This window comes from Schistocerca serialis, chromosome 6, assembly GCF_023864345.2.
Source record: "Schistocerca serialis cubense isolate TAMUIC-IGC-003099 chromosome 6, iqSchSeri2.2, whole genome shotgun sequence".
Taxonomy (NCBI): domain Eukaryota; kingdom Metazoa; phylum Arthropoda; class Insecta; order Orthoptera; family Acrididae; genus Schistocerca; species Schistocerca serialis.
This window is the reverse complement of record NC_064643.1, coordinates 407,214,909-407,229,563: the sequence shown is the minus strand read 5'-3', so window position 1 is coordinate 407,229,563 and position 14,655 is coordinate 407,214,909.

The following is a 14,655-nucleotide window of genomic DNA, read 5'->3' as shown; positions in this document are numbered from 1 at the left end:
ATTCCGTTCAATTGCTCTTCCAAGTCCTTTGCTGTCTCTGACAGAATTACAATGTCATCGGCGAACCTCAAAGTTTTTATTTCTTCTCCATGGATTTTAATACCCTCTCCGAATTTTTCTTTTGTTTCCTTCACTGCTTGCTCAATATACAGATTGTATAACATTGGGGAAAGGCTACAACCCTGTCTCACTCCCTTCCAACCACTGCTTCCCTTTCATGCCCCTCGACTCTTATAACTGCCATCTGGTTTCTGTACAAATTGTAAATAGCCTTTCGCTCCCTGTATTTTACCCCTGCCGCCTTTAGAATTTGGAATTGTTTTTGTCTAGGTAACATATTTAAGTGATTAACTTTACAAGGTCGCAAGTTAACGTAAGTGTAACATAAGACATTGCAAATTTAAAATGTTGGTACATTAATAACCAGTGCAGCTGCCAGAATGTTGAATGCAGGCATGCAAATGAGCATGTATTGTGTTGTACAGGTGCCAGCTGTCAGTTTGAGGGATGGAGCTCCGTGTTTGCTGCACTTCATTAGTCAATACAGGAACAGTTAATGCTGTTTGTGGATGACACTGCAGTTGTTATCTGATGATGTCTCATATGTGCACAATTGGTGGCAGATCTGGTGATTCAGCAGGCCAAGCCAACATGTTATCATTCTGTAGAGCATGTTAGAGTAAACAGCGGCATGTGGACGAGCGTTATCCTGTTGGAAAACACACCATGGAATATTATTCATAAATGGCAGCACAACAGGTTGAATGACCAGACTGACATACAAACTTCTAGTCAGGATGCATGAGATAACCACGAGACCGCTCCTGTTGTCATATCCATCATAAACGCAACAGACCTCCACCGTACCCTCCAAAGAGCTCTCACTTGACACCACTGAAGTCGCAAATGACAGTGATTTGCGGTCACTGGAATGCGTGCGAATTGTAGAATTTCGTTGTGTCACTGTGGTGCCAACTGCTGCTCAAATTACTGCCGCAGATGCAGTTGTATGTGCCAGAGCGATACACCGAACATGATGGCCTTCCCTCTCGGTAATGTCACGTGGCCATCCAGAGCCCTGTCTTCTTGTGACCATACATTCCCATGACAACCACTGCCAGCAATCGTGTACAGTGGTTACATTCCTGCCAAGTAGTCATGCAGTGTCACGGAAGGAACATTCAGCTTCTCATAGCCCTATGATATGACTTGCTTCAAGCTCAATGAGGTGTAGATAATGGCGTCTTTGTTGCCTTAAAGGCATTCTTGACTAACATCAAGTAATCACATCCAATCCCAAAGCTAACGAAAGCTCACTACTGTTACAGCTTGTATTTAAAGAAAACCTGATTTGCCGTCTCATGGTGGTGCTACTAGCACCTCTCTTATGCGACTGCAGCGAAATTTAAGTAGACAACATCGTTCAGATGTAGAAACACCTCTTCCAGCTTTCACTTACATCGTACAACTCCTTCTTGGTATTGCGATTTTTTTCCCATCAGTGCATATGCTGTTGGAGAGTTTGAAAATCAGAAGTTTGTAGTTTCACAATATTTTCTGTGTTTTCTCCCAATAGCGTCTTCTATATTCTTTTCACGTTGATGATATTCAGTAAGGTCGATATCTCATCTGAAATTACTTCTTCTAAAGTGGCTATGACAACATGTTTTACTAGTCCCTGTTTGAAGATTATTTGTGATGGAATGTATGGAGTCATATTTCTGGGTGTCCAGAATAGAGATTTAATTAATAAATTTACTGAAACTTCCTGGCAGATTAAAAATGTGTGTCGGACCGAGACTCGAAGTAGGGACCTTTGCCTTTCACGGGCAAGTTCTCTAGGTTCACAGGAGAGCTTCTGTGAAGTTTGGTAGGTAGCAGACGGAGTACTGGCGGAATTAAAGCTGTGAATATGTGTCGTGAGCCACGCTTGGGCAGCTGAGTCAGCAGAGCACTTGCCTGAAAAAGACGAAGGTCCCGAGTTCCAGTCTCGATCCAGCACACAGTTTTAATCTGCCAGGACCTTTCACAACAGCGCACACTCCACTGCAGAGTGAAAATTTCATTCTGGAATAAATTTGCTGTATCTGGGTACCTAGTTTCGATTTTTATTCTGGTCTCTTGATATTGACGATCTGATCTTTGTTTTCTGGAAAGGGGGATTAAATCACTTTCCCTATGGCTACAGGATGAAGGCAGTCAACATTATCTCACACACTTTCAATACAGACTGCATAACGCCCGACGTCGTAACCTCTGTACAGCTGAGATTGTCTTAAATCTAGCTTGTTGCTACTAACCTGGGCGCAGTCCAAATTGTTAAATAAGGTCATATCACGACTATAAGTTGCGCTGAGACTGTGCGCTTATGTGATGTGTTTTTAGTTTCTGCTTGCCGTTTTCTGGTTCCAACAATATCTTGATCGTCCATATTAAGATCCTCGTCGTATAGGGCAACAGTCACCAGTGTTTCCGGATTGTTAGAAAAATTACACTCTCCTCTCTCTCCGCTATCCGTTGCAGAGTATTCACTATAGACCGTCAGAGAATAAAACATAAGTTATTCTCTCTTTTCTTGCTTCTAAATTCAACACGCATTTCGAGTTTACCAGTTGTTACAAAAGATCGATATTAGATTAACAAAGAGCTAAGAACAGTTTCTTTGAACCCCCCTTACCACAGCCAAATGAAACTTCCAGTATCGCCCTCAGAAGTGCAGTATATTGATTTTCATTGATTTATTTAAGTATTATGCAGAAATAGCTCTGATCTTGATGGAGTAACAATGTCATATTTTCCTTCGTCTTTTTATAAAACAGTCGAGTTTTTTTGAGTCCTTCAGACTTTTAAAGTAAGATAACCACATCTGTACTCTTAAGGTTATTGCTAATAATAATAATATTTTGAGGTACTGTTGTTAATATTCATTATATATAAATATCACATATCACTATAAGTGCATTCTACGTTTCAGTTACTTATTTCTGCTGTGAAGTGTAAGTTCAGTGAGGTGATGATTGTATGCCCTCTTTGCACTATTACATGCTTCACTAAATCATTTTTCAAATATGATGTCCAGTTATTCTTGCTGTGCACTGCGACATATTTCGACGCACTGTAGTGAGTCTTTCACATGCTCATGCATCAACTAACTTTTCATCAGTGCTCTCTCTGCGCGACTTCATCAGAACAGGACTAAAAAACGGTAACACAAGCAGATGCAGCTAAAGTTATGAACTGTCCTGCGGTGGGGACACTCCAGCAAAAACACATGAACATCCAAAACAAAAAACATGTTATTCATAAGTTTCAATTGTGAATTTTTGAAGCACGGCACGGTAAGGAGCGATTTATCACTGCACCCAAAAACAGACAAGCTAAAAATGGAGTTGATAAAAGTTCGTCTTCTGGAAATTTGTAAACGAAATAAAATAGTCTCTTTCAATTACTGCAGTTAATTAAATCTTGGATCATTACTTTGAACATGCATCACTATCTAGTGGGCAATCGACTAGTAAATACATAAAAAATTAAGTTTATTCAAAGAATTGTTGCCTTCCTTGAAATATAAGGAGAAGTCTGAATTACACTGGAAAAAATTAAAGTCCACACTTAATGTGCCTTTTTAAACTTAAAGTTTGCTGCGCCACATGACATAAGTCTGTCGATTGGTCTTGCCAAAACCAAACACCAGCGAGATACCTCACTTCCAGCAGAATGGCGCCCAGGCAGAGAAGGCTGATGAGAAGTGGGTGGCGTGGCGTCTGGTGGTGATTGGCTGCCTGGTCGACAGGCATCAGGAAGCTGACTGTGATGAAGCATCTTGTGGAGCCGCCAGCGCTGCTCTAAATACCCTGGAGGTACAAATGGCTCTGAGCACTATGGGACTTAACATCTATGGTCATCAGTCCCCTAGAACTTAGAACTACTTAAACCTAACTAACCTAAGGACAGCACACAACACCCAGTCATCACGAGGCAGAGAAAATCCCTGACCCCGCCGGGAATCGAACCCGGGCGCGGGAAGCGAGAACGCTACCGCACGACCACGAGCTGCGGTCTACCCTGGAGGTGGATGCATACAGGATTCCTATTGTCTGCAGGATGTGTTTGCAGAAACATAATGTAGTGCGACATTGTCCACCAATGACATTATGGTGCATGCATGTCTTCCCTGCGTGATCTCCAAGCCAGAGGGGCCATCGTGCTCTGGCCAATGAACTTTGTCAAAAACTTGCCTGCAGCCGCTGGCCTGCTGCAGGTGTCAAGTAGTGGGCCACCCGCCATGCTATTTCGGCAGTGTGGCATTGGTGCATAGTCATGACATGCCATTCCTCTCCCCTCCCCCTAAACGACAGAGGAGAGATGAGGACAGAGTTTGGGCGGCTCTGGAGGCATCGTCTGCCAACTGACTGGGGCAGCTGGGATGGGATGCAACTCCATGGGCGTGGTCGCCTGTGATGTATGGCGCTGCAGTGTAGGACTAGTTTCATCAATGTCGCAGTCAGTCTCAGGCGCCACCTCAACTGGGTATCGGGTACAGAGAATCAAGTTAGCTTGCCTGACAGTAGAAAGAGACAATGACATGGACACACTTGGTTGCTGTGACGTCTGCAGCAGGACCCATCCAGTAGCTGTATTTCTAGCATAGTAAATTCCAGGATTGCTGTAACCATGGCAGCAGCCCAGCAGGGTTGACCACATCCAAATATCATGAACCATATATCATCATGTAAAGAGAAGCGGTGTCTGTTCAGGAGGATGGAGAGGTGGCTCTGTTGTTAAGGGTTTAGGGTTGAAAGAGAGGAACAGTGAGGCCACTTGTGGAGCCATTCAGCTGGAGAGGAGCTGTCTTGTGGCGTGGGCTTGTATGAGCCATGAAAAAGAGTCTTAATGTCATCAAGAGGTTGGGGACGACAAGGTTTAGTGCTTAAAATTGCAGACGGATCGGTCTGCTAAGCCATTAGAGGCTGGATAGAAGTTCTCACTGTGGACTAAAGTAATGGCAATGGTTCTGCACAAAGACATAAATTCAGAAGAAGCGAATTGAGGTCCATTATCAGTAACCAGAGTTTCTGGGAGACCTCCTAGCGGAAAATGCGGGTCAGCGCTTTTATGGCGTGTCCAGAAGGTGTGGAGGATGTACAGGTAGCAAAAGGAAAACCTGTAGCCAAATTGATAGCCATGAACCACCAGAAGCTGAGGAAGGGGCCAGCAAGCCTGTTTGCTTTGGCATGTAGAACGGGCAGCTGATACGGACATGATGACAGAGTCAATGCCTCACTGCTAGAGATATCAGAGGGTGAGGTGTTAGGTGAGCACCACCCCTGTATCCCTCATGCAGAAGGGTGAGGACCTGATCATGGAGCACATAAGGGACGACTATGCACATCCTGCTGTTGTCGCCCTTTATGAGGATGATGCCATTGACTATGGAGAGCTCCTGGCATTAAGCCCTGAAGGCTTACAAATTCAGGTATGTCAGCATCTTCTGATCTACATCTAAATCTACATCCATACTTCACAAGCCACCTGACGGTGTGTGGTGGAGGCCAACCGTATTTGACAAACCGGAAGACGTAATGGAGGACCAGGCAAGTGGCAGTGTGTTGTAGGATGAGGGTGATGTAAATTGGAGCTGAGCCATGGTGTCTTCAGCAGCAGAGTCCAGCTGGAAGTAGACCTCTGAGTTAGAGTTGAAATATTGGTCTTGATCAATGGGCAGCCTGGTAAGAAGGTCTGCATTAGCATGGTGAGCCGTGCCTGAAACCGAATGTCATAGGGGTACATGGAAATAAAGAGAGCCCAGCACTGGATCTGGCGAATCATCGTGGTGGGGATAGGTAGGATGGACTTCAGTAAGAGCAGGAGCAGCTTGTGGTCTTTGTCCAGAGAGAATTGTCAGCCATACACAGTCGTGAAACTTCTTGATACCAAAGAAAATGCCAGTGCTCCCTTCTCGATTTAGCAGGAGTCATACTGAGTTGATGACAAAGCTCTTTACACAAAAGCGATGGACCTCTCCACTCTGTCAATCACGTGTGAAAGTGTAAGGTGACAGATTAAATTAAGGTTGATTTTGTACCTTACTTGAGAGTTTTTATACATCGTAACAGGAAGGTGAATATGTCACCTAACAAACTTCCACGAAAATGAGCAGATTTGCCTATAAAAATGCTCATTATGCAATGCAACGCGATGACACTCAATCGATGTTATTAACACACCAAACCTATATCCTGCATATCAATGAGCAATAGGTGAAACAAGCTGCCGGAGGAAACATTTCTTTTGGGAAGCAAATGCAATGGGTGACATCCGGGACACATCACAGGTGGAGTACAACGGAAAGCTCTTACAAGCGATCTGTGGTGAGAGACAACAAACGGGCCAGGTGACTCATCCAGGAGGGCAAGTAGCGGGCCACCGGAGAAGCTTTGGAAATCTGCAATGGGGGAAATTCCAGATGGATACAAACAAACCTGTAATGCGGTCGATCACGTAAATTGCGCATGGTATGCTCATGATGTACGCTTGTAGCTTTCAGGCATCTGATGCAGGCAAAAATATCCGATTGGCTGACTCGAACTAGGAAGGAGTAAAGGGTCAAATTTCGAAGCAGTTTAATGTAGGCTCTTTGCGATTGGCAAAGAGAGTTTCCACAAAATAAAAGAAATGCTCCTATTGATCGGAAAAAGCCATGACGTGGAACATGAAAGGACCAAGGTGGGTGACAGTTTTGCTACGAGAGAGACAAGACCGAAAATTTCGGGGACTCTCCTCTGAACTGGCGTCAAGTGCAGAACAGGTCATATAACACTCTGTACGACGCAGAGGAGGAATTTTGTGTGAACACTGCGTTCACTGCGGCTGACATTCAGCTAGGTATTAGCTGTAGCATTGTTGACCTCCAACAGCGAAGAAACGAAGCAGCCACATAGTTAACTGTTCTTGCGAGAACTGAGAGAGCATTCTAATATGCATGCCGCTCTAGCCATGCGCGTGCATATCTCCATATTTCAAGACGGGATGAGTGCATGTTTTCTCGCCTAACGAGAAATGTAGGAGAGCTTTTGCTGATAAAATCAGCCAAGGTTTGATTAGCTTTTACAGGAATTTCAGAGGACGAGAGCAGACATACAGCCGACAGCTCATCGCAGCTAAGGTAAATATCGTAAGCAGAGGTGTGAACTTCTTGGTTCACCAGCTTGCGTCCACTGTGAGCCCGAGCAACCTTGAGCAATCTTTTGCTCAGCTTGTCACAAAAAACTAACCATCCTCAATAGACTCGATTGTCATCCTAAATAGTACCGAAGTTAGAACCAGAATCGGATGATCTGTCGTAATATTGGTCAACTTCACGACACAATAGTAAGAATAATTTTGTAAAGAAACTTCTAGTAAGAAATCTGATATTGTTGTCTTTAGAGTTATTTCGATTACTCAGGATGAAAGCCGTTACCTTAACAACTGTCCGACCATTTTCACATTACAGCCTATGTATTTCCTTGAGAATAATTTTGCATTAAAACCAGTTTGTGTACAGCTTAAACACCGTTGCGCTCTGTCATGGAATAATGGTCTACTCCTTACCCCAGTCATTTATTCTATGGACGTTTACACACTCACAGGCGTTTCTGCTGATATCTGACGAATGGGAAAATGAGTGGAGTGTCAGAAGAGTACTGTCCCTACACTGTAGTCTGATGCATTGGCAGCAAGTATCAGCGGGTTCGAGGGATCATAGGCAGATGGGGCAGAGGAATGCCTGTCAGAGATCTCTAAATGCGTTGTCACACTGGTGTGTCCATTTCCACTGTACATTTTGAAGAAGTGGTTCTGCCAAGGCTGCCCCAGGGGGAAGAAACGGCAGTTGTTCAAATGTAATAAGACGGCTTCAAGTTGAGATCTGTCTTTTGGTGTGGGCAGACATTGGACAGAAACGACATCCTGCAGTGTGTATCGAATTCTTGATGCATTGAATACATGATATAAGTACTCGACTTATTACGCAGAAAAGTCACACTCTTCTTCTGTTACAAGAGTGCTGCACATGGTCAAACGCTGCAAAAAGTGTGTCGAAGTTCTTGGCTAAATCTTTGGCAGAGAGATCTGCTACCAGAATGTTATCAAGACAGTTGATGGTGCTTGGGACATCCCATATCAGCTACTCCAAGTATCTCTGAAAAATAGCTAGTGCAATCACTATTAATGCCGAAGGAAGTCGACTGTACTGGTAAAGTACGAAATGTGTGTTTATCAGCAAGATGGCAAGGAATTCGGCGTCCAACAGTAAGTAGAGGTAGGTATCTTTTAAGTCAGTCTTGGTGAACTCTTTACCCCCACCCAGTTTACCCAGAATGTCTTCCAGTTTTGGAATAGGATATGAGTCGGCGACTGACTGGGCATTGTTCATAGTACTAAAGTCTCCACAAATATGAAACGTCCCTTTGCGCTTCTCTATGATGACAGTGGGCATTGCCCAGCGGCTGTTGGACACCAGTGCCAGAACCTTGTAGTCCTACAGAAGTTGTAATTTATCTCCATGTGTGAAAGAGAAGGCTTGGGATTTGCAAAATTTGGACATAGCCAAAGTAAGGAGAGTTACATGGGCTTCAGAGTGCTAAGATGCCTGAGGAAAGTAATGAAAAAGCAGTTTGGTATTTGGACAGAAGCTTGGCCTCATATGAACACCTGTGGATGGCACTGACAGTGGCTTCCACGTCTTGAATTTGCAGCCCCAAGGCATTAAAGAGGTCTATGCCCAGCAGATTAGAGGCACCTGGTACTGTAACAACCAATAAACAGGCTGTGACGGATATGGAGCCATATTGCTACCAGGTCGCAAGAGACCCCTGACAGAGAAAAATCATTGCTAAAACTGCATAATGGAGTATCAAAATGTAGAAGGTGTGGGGGGGGGGGGGGGACCAATCTGTTGGTATGTTGGCCAGTCAGTAAGAGTGGTAGATGATCCCATGTCGATTTGTAGCTTGATTAGAACACTATCCATATGAACGGAAGTAGACATTAATTTTTTTGAAGATGGAAGAATGAATTGGACAAAAAGAACATTTAGAGAAGGTAAGTCTGTGAGGGGTCCACTTGTACGTGGAGCCCGAGTTTGTAACATATTTCATGAAAAATGACATGAAATGGTTATCACAAGTGGAAGAGATTGTATCTGTGACACTACTGAACGAAAAGATGTTGCCTGAGTGGCAGAATCGATTGTAAGTAGGGGCGTCAGAGCGCAGTAGCAGTTGCTGTTGCACTCTGTTAAAGGTAGGATGAAAGACAAAGCTAGTGGCCAGGTGCGAGAATTTAGCTGTTGGCCTGTGGATGCAACATAATACAGTTTTGTAAGGTAATGAAATTTCGTATATTTAGTTCTAAGTATGCAGCAACACAATGTGGATTTTGCTAATTTTAACAGTAGTGACCCCTGAATGTAGGAACCAAGTATTTGCCATCAGATTTAATGTATGGGTTGATTTGGTATGCCCAACTTGTAATGTTTTGTGTCGTAACTGCCGTCTGCGTCACGTCTGCTGTGCAGCGAGCTACGTTAATTTAAGTATTAACTGTATTTTTCTTACTTGTCACATCTTCTTCCGTGTGATTTTGCTTTTAGGAAGCTGTAATTTTCGAGTGCTAGTAATAGTGTTCCATAGATTTCGTGTTTGTTTTGAATACAGTCAGAGAGAGAATCCCTTTATTCAGCCATAGTGCCAGTAGTGTGAGTGTCGACGTAACTGCCGTCTGTGTCACGTCTGCTGTGCAGCAAGCTACGTTAATTTAAGTATTAACTGTATTTTTCTTACTTGTCACATCTTCTTCCGTGTGTTTTTGCTTTTAGGAAGCTGTAATTTTCGAGTGCTAGTAATAGTGTTCCATAGATTTCGTGTTTGTTTTGAATACAGTCAGAGAGAGTCCCTTTAGTCAGCCATAGTGCCAGTAGTGCTAGTGTTTGTTTTGAATACAGTGCAGAGACAGGTAGTGCTATATTCACTGTTTTTAACAAGAAGTGTCTAGTAACCACAGTTTAGCCAGCTATCAGCCGCCTTTAGTGAATTAGCAGTCTAGTTAAAAGTTGATTAACTCTCTACATTAAATTGATTTCTTAGGATGGATAGGATGTGTGACTGCTGTGTACGGACGCACGAGGAGCTGGCCACTGTTCGTGAACAGCTGAGCGTGTTGATGGCCGCGGTCATCCGTCTTCAGGCTGCTGCCTCAGAGTGTAGCGGCAGTGGGGAGTCTGGTGCGTCACATGGTGTTACATGCTTCACCCACGGTCCCTGCTGTTGAGACATCTTGGCGGGTACCGGGCGCGGTTGGGCCAACCACTCCCCAAGGGGAGTGGCGGATCAATGTGGAGGGTCAATGTGGAGACTGGCTGTGTGGCATCGCCCGCTCTGCCTGTGAGTGGACATGTGGCTGCTCTTTCAGCAAGGTCCGAGCAGGCACAGGGGGGGAGGGGTTTATTAGTGATCGGGAGCTCCAACGTTAGGCAGGTGATGGAGCGCCTTAGAGAAATAGCGGAAAGGTCAGGGAAGAAGGCCAGTGTTCACTTTCTCTGCTTGCTGGGGGGGTTTCATCCAAGACATGGAGGAGGCCCTGCCGGCGGCGATAGAGAACAATGGGTTCATCCGACTGCAAATTGTTGCTCATGTCGGCACCAATGACTCCTGCCGTCTGGGTTCAGAGGTCATCCTCAGTTCATACAGGCGGGTGGTGGAGTTGGTGAAGACAGAAAGCCTCTCTCGTGGGATGGAATCTGAGCTAACGATTTGTAGTATTGTTCCCAGAACCGATCGCGGTCCTCTGGTTAGGAGCCGAGTGGAAGACTTAAACCAGAGGCTCAGACGATTCTGCGAAGATCTGGGGTGCAAATTTCTCGACCTCCGCTATCGGGTGTCGCAATGTAGGGTCCCCCTGAGTATGTCAGGCGTGCACTACACGAAGGAAGCGGCTACAAGTGTAGCGGAGTATGTGTGGAGTGCACATGTGAGTTTTTTAGGTTAGAGAATTCCCTCCCTAGGCCCGAAAAGACGCCTCCTGAGGCGCGGCAAGGTAGTACTGCCTACTACGCAGCAGGGAATAACAATATTAATGTGGTAATAGTAAACTGCAGGAGCGTCTATAGAAAGGTCCCAGAACTGCTCTCACTAATAAACAGCCAAAATGCCCACATAGTACTAGGGACAGAAAGTTGGCTGAAACCAGATCTAAACAGTAACGAAATTTTAATCTCAGATTGGAATGTATACCGCAGAGACAGGCAGGACAGTGAATGGGGAGGCGTGTTTATAGCGATAAAAAGTGCTATAGTATCGAAGGAAATTGACGGAGATCCAAAGTGCGAAATAATTTGGGTGAAGGTCACGGTTAAAGCAGGCTCAGACATGGTAATTGGATGTCTCTATAGGCCCCCTGGCTCAGCAGTTGTTGTGGCAGAGCACTTGAAGGAAAATTTGGAAAATATTTCGAGTAGATTTCCCCACAATGTTATAGTTCTGGGTGGAGATTTTAATTCGCCAGATATAGACTGGGAGACTCAAACGTTCATAACGGTTGGCAGGGACAAAGAATCCAATGAAATTTTTTAAGTGCTTTATCTGAAAACTACCTTGAGCAGTTAAACAGAGAACCGACTCGTGGCGATAACATATTAGATCTTCTGGTGACAAACAGACCCGAACTATTTGAAACAGTTAACACAGAACAGGGAATCAGCGATCATAAAGCGGTTACTGCATCGATAATTTCAGCCGTAAATAGAAATATTGAAAGAGGTAGGAAGATTTTTCTGTTTAGCAAAAGTGACAAAAAGCAAATTTCAGAGTACTTGACAGCTCAACACAAAAGTTTTGTCTCAAGTACAGATAGTGTTGACGATCAGTAGACAAAGTTCAAAACCATAGTACAATATGCATTAGATGAGTATGTGCCAAGCAAGATCGTAAGAGATGGAAAAGAGCCACCATGGTACCACAACCGAGTTAGAAAACTGCTGCAGAAGGAAAGGGAACTTCATAGCAAACATAAATATAGCCAAAGCCTTGCAGACAAACAAAAATTACGCGAAGTGAAATGTAGTGTGAGGAGGGCTATGCGAGAGGCGTTCAATGAATTCGAAAGTAAAGTTCTATGTACTGACTTGGCAGAAAATCCTAAGAAATTTTGGTCTTATGTCAAAGCAGTAGGTGGATCAAAACAAAATGTCCAGACACTCTGTGACCAAAATGGTATTGAAACAGAGGATGACGGACTAAAGGCCGAAATACTAAATGTCTTTTTCCAAAGCTGTTTCACAGAGGACGACTGCACTTTAGTTCCTTCTCTAGATTGTCGCACAGATGACAAACTGGTAGATATCGAAATAGACGACAGAGGGATAGAGAAACAATTAAGATCGCTCAAAAGAGGAAAGGCTGCTGGACCTGATGGGATACCAGTTCGATTTTACACAGAGTACACGATGGAACTTGCCCCCCTTCTTGCAGCGGTGTAGCGTAGGTCTCTAGAAGAGCGTATGGTTCCAAAGGATTGGAAAAGAAGAGTAGTAAGTGGGTGACTTGAGCGCAGTTGCAGATATTTTTTTTATCGCAACCATCATTGTCTTATAAACTGCTAGACTGCGCACACTAGCTACTAAAATTTTTTATAAACGAATTCAAACCATAAAAATTTTTAAAAATTTTCAACTAAAATTCTATGCTGCGAATCATGTGTCAAATTCTTTTTACCATACATTACCACGTACATAAGCGTACCTTTCGGAATATTTTCATTAAAATTTGCACACAACTTCACTGTAGTTTTCTGTGTAGCTAATACATTCATTCATCTAGACATATTTATAACATAGATAGGATAATTTTCAATAAAGCTGAATGGACTCACATTAACATCAACATTCAATTGTGTAGTTCTCTTAAAATCTAAGAAAGCATCATTAGCTTTTAAATAATTATTTGGCGGATCTAGATTCCACATTTCTTGAGGAAAAATCTCGTTTCTGCCATTTTTAATATAGATATTCTGTAATTTAATATGATCGAATAAGGAAGAGTCAATGAGCTGATTATTTTAAAAAAATTCTACACAACAAACTCTACATCATGAAATTCGTTATCATTGTTTTTAGTTCTCTTCATTCCTTTATATTTCAGTTTAATTTCACCATCTTTAAAAGTCCCAGTTATCTATTATTTTATTGAACCTTTCTGGCAAAATAATTTTAAATTTACTATCGAGCTCTAGACAAATTTTATCACCATATCCAGTTTTTAAATGTTCACAGTCAGTAATGTAATAACACTCATTTACATCAAGCTCACTAATCTTTTTAAACAGATTAGAATTGCTAGCATTATTGAGCTTCTTCAGTAGATTGTCCATTTATATAGAATAAAATTTTAATAATCTTTTAAATTTTTATTCTATATAAATATGACTAATGTATGGGATGAATTTAAGTCTGACATCTTTGTCGAAAGAAGTAATAATCCAAGAGAGAAACAAGTTGAGTGTAATACTTGCATAGAATATTTTAAACCATCATTAATTATAGAACACTTGAGAAGTCAGAAGCATACTAAACATGTTAGTGCATTAATCAGAACTTATAAAGAACTTTGATAACCACGAGGAAACAGATACAGAAATATGGGAGAAAATAGAAAATTCCAATTCTCTCTTTCTATGACAGTAAAACAAATAGTAGATTCTAATTTACCAATTAATAATTTACCTACAAAAATACATTAAAGCTTATTCATTATTTTTAAAAGTTTATTCATTCTATAACTAAAAAGTTAGACGTCTTAGAATACAACAAAATGCAACTAACTAATATATTCTATTTGTATAAGGCAGTGGTATGAATTTTTTATTTACATTAGAAGATATAGATAATTTTTAGAATCTATAAGGCGCTGTATCATAGTTATCTAGAACAATTCTTTTATCATACAGAAATGAAAATTCTTTCTTAACCTGTTTGTTTACTAGATTTTTAGTGTCAACATCTCTATTTATCTGATTGTATTCTAATTGTATCTTTTCTTTCACTTCATTCTCAATTAATCTGACCATAGATGCGCCATTCAACTTTTGAATATTCTTGTAATTTAATGTGAATCCTTTTACCTTCATTTCTGTCTTTTTATCATTTTTCTCATAGTAATAACTTTTTTGACCTGTTGAAGCCCAATCTATAATCCAATTATTTCCCAAAACATCTGTGAATTCACCTAACATACAATCTGTTTCCACAGCATTTTTTTTTTAACCGAGTGAGGTGGCGCAGTGGTTAGACACTGGACACGCATTTGGGAGGACGACGGTACAATCCCGCGTCCAGCCATCCTGATTTAGGTTTTCCGTGATTTCCCTAAATCGCTCCAGGCAAATGCCGGGATGGTTCCTTTCAAAGGGCACGGCCGACTTCCTTCCCTGGCCTTCCCTAATCCAATTAGACCAATGACCTCGCTGTCTGGTCTCCTTCCCCAAAACCAACCAACCAACCAACAGTATTTTTATCATCATCCATATATACTATAGAATCAGTATCGAAATATGTGACATTTTTTCCTAAATTATCTAACGTATCATACAACCTAAGTCTTGCATTTGATGTAGTGAATG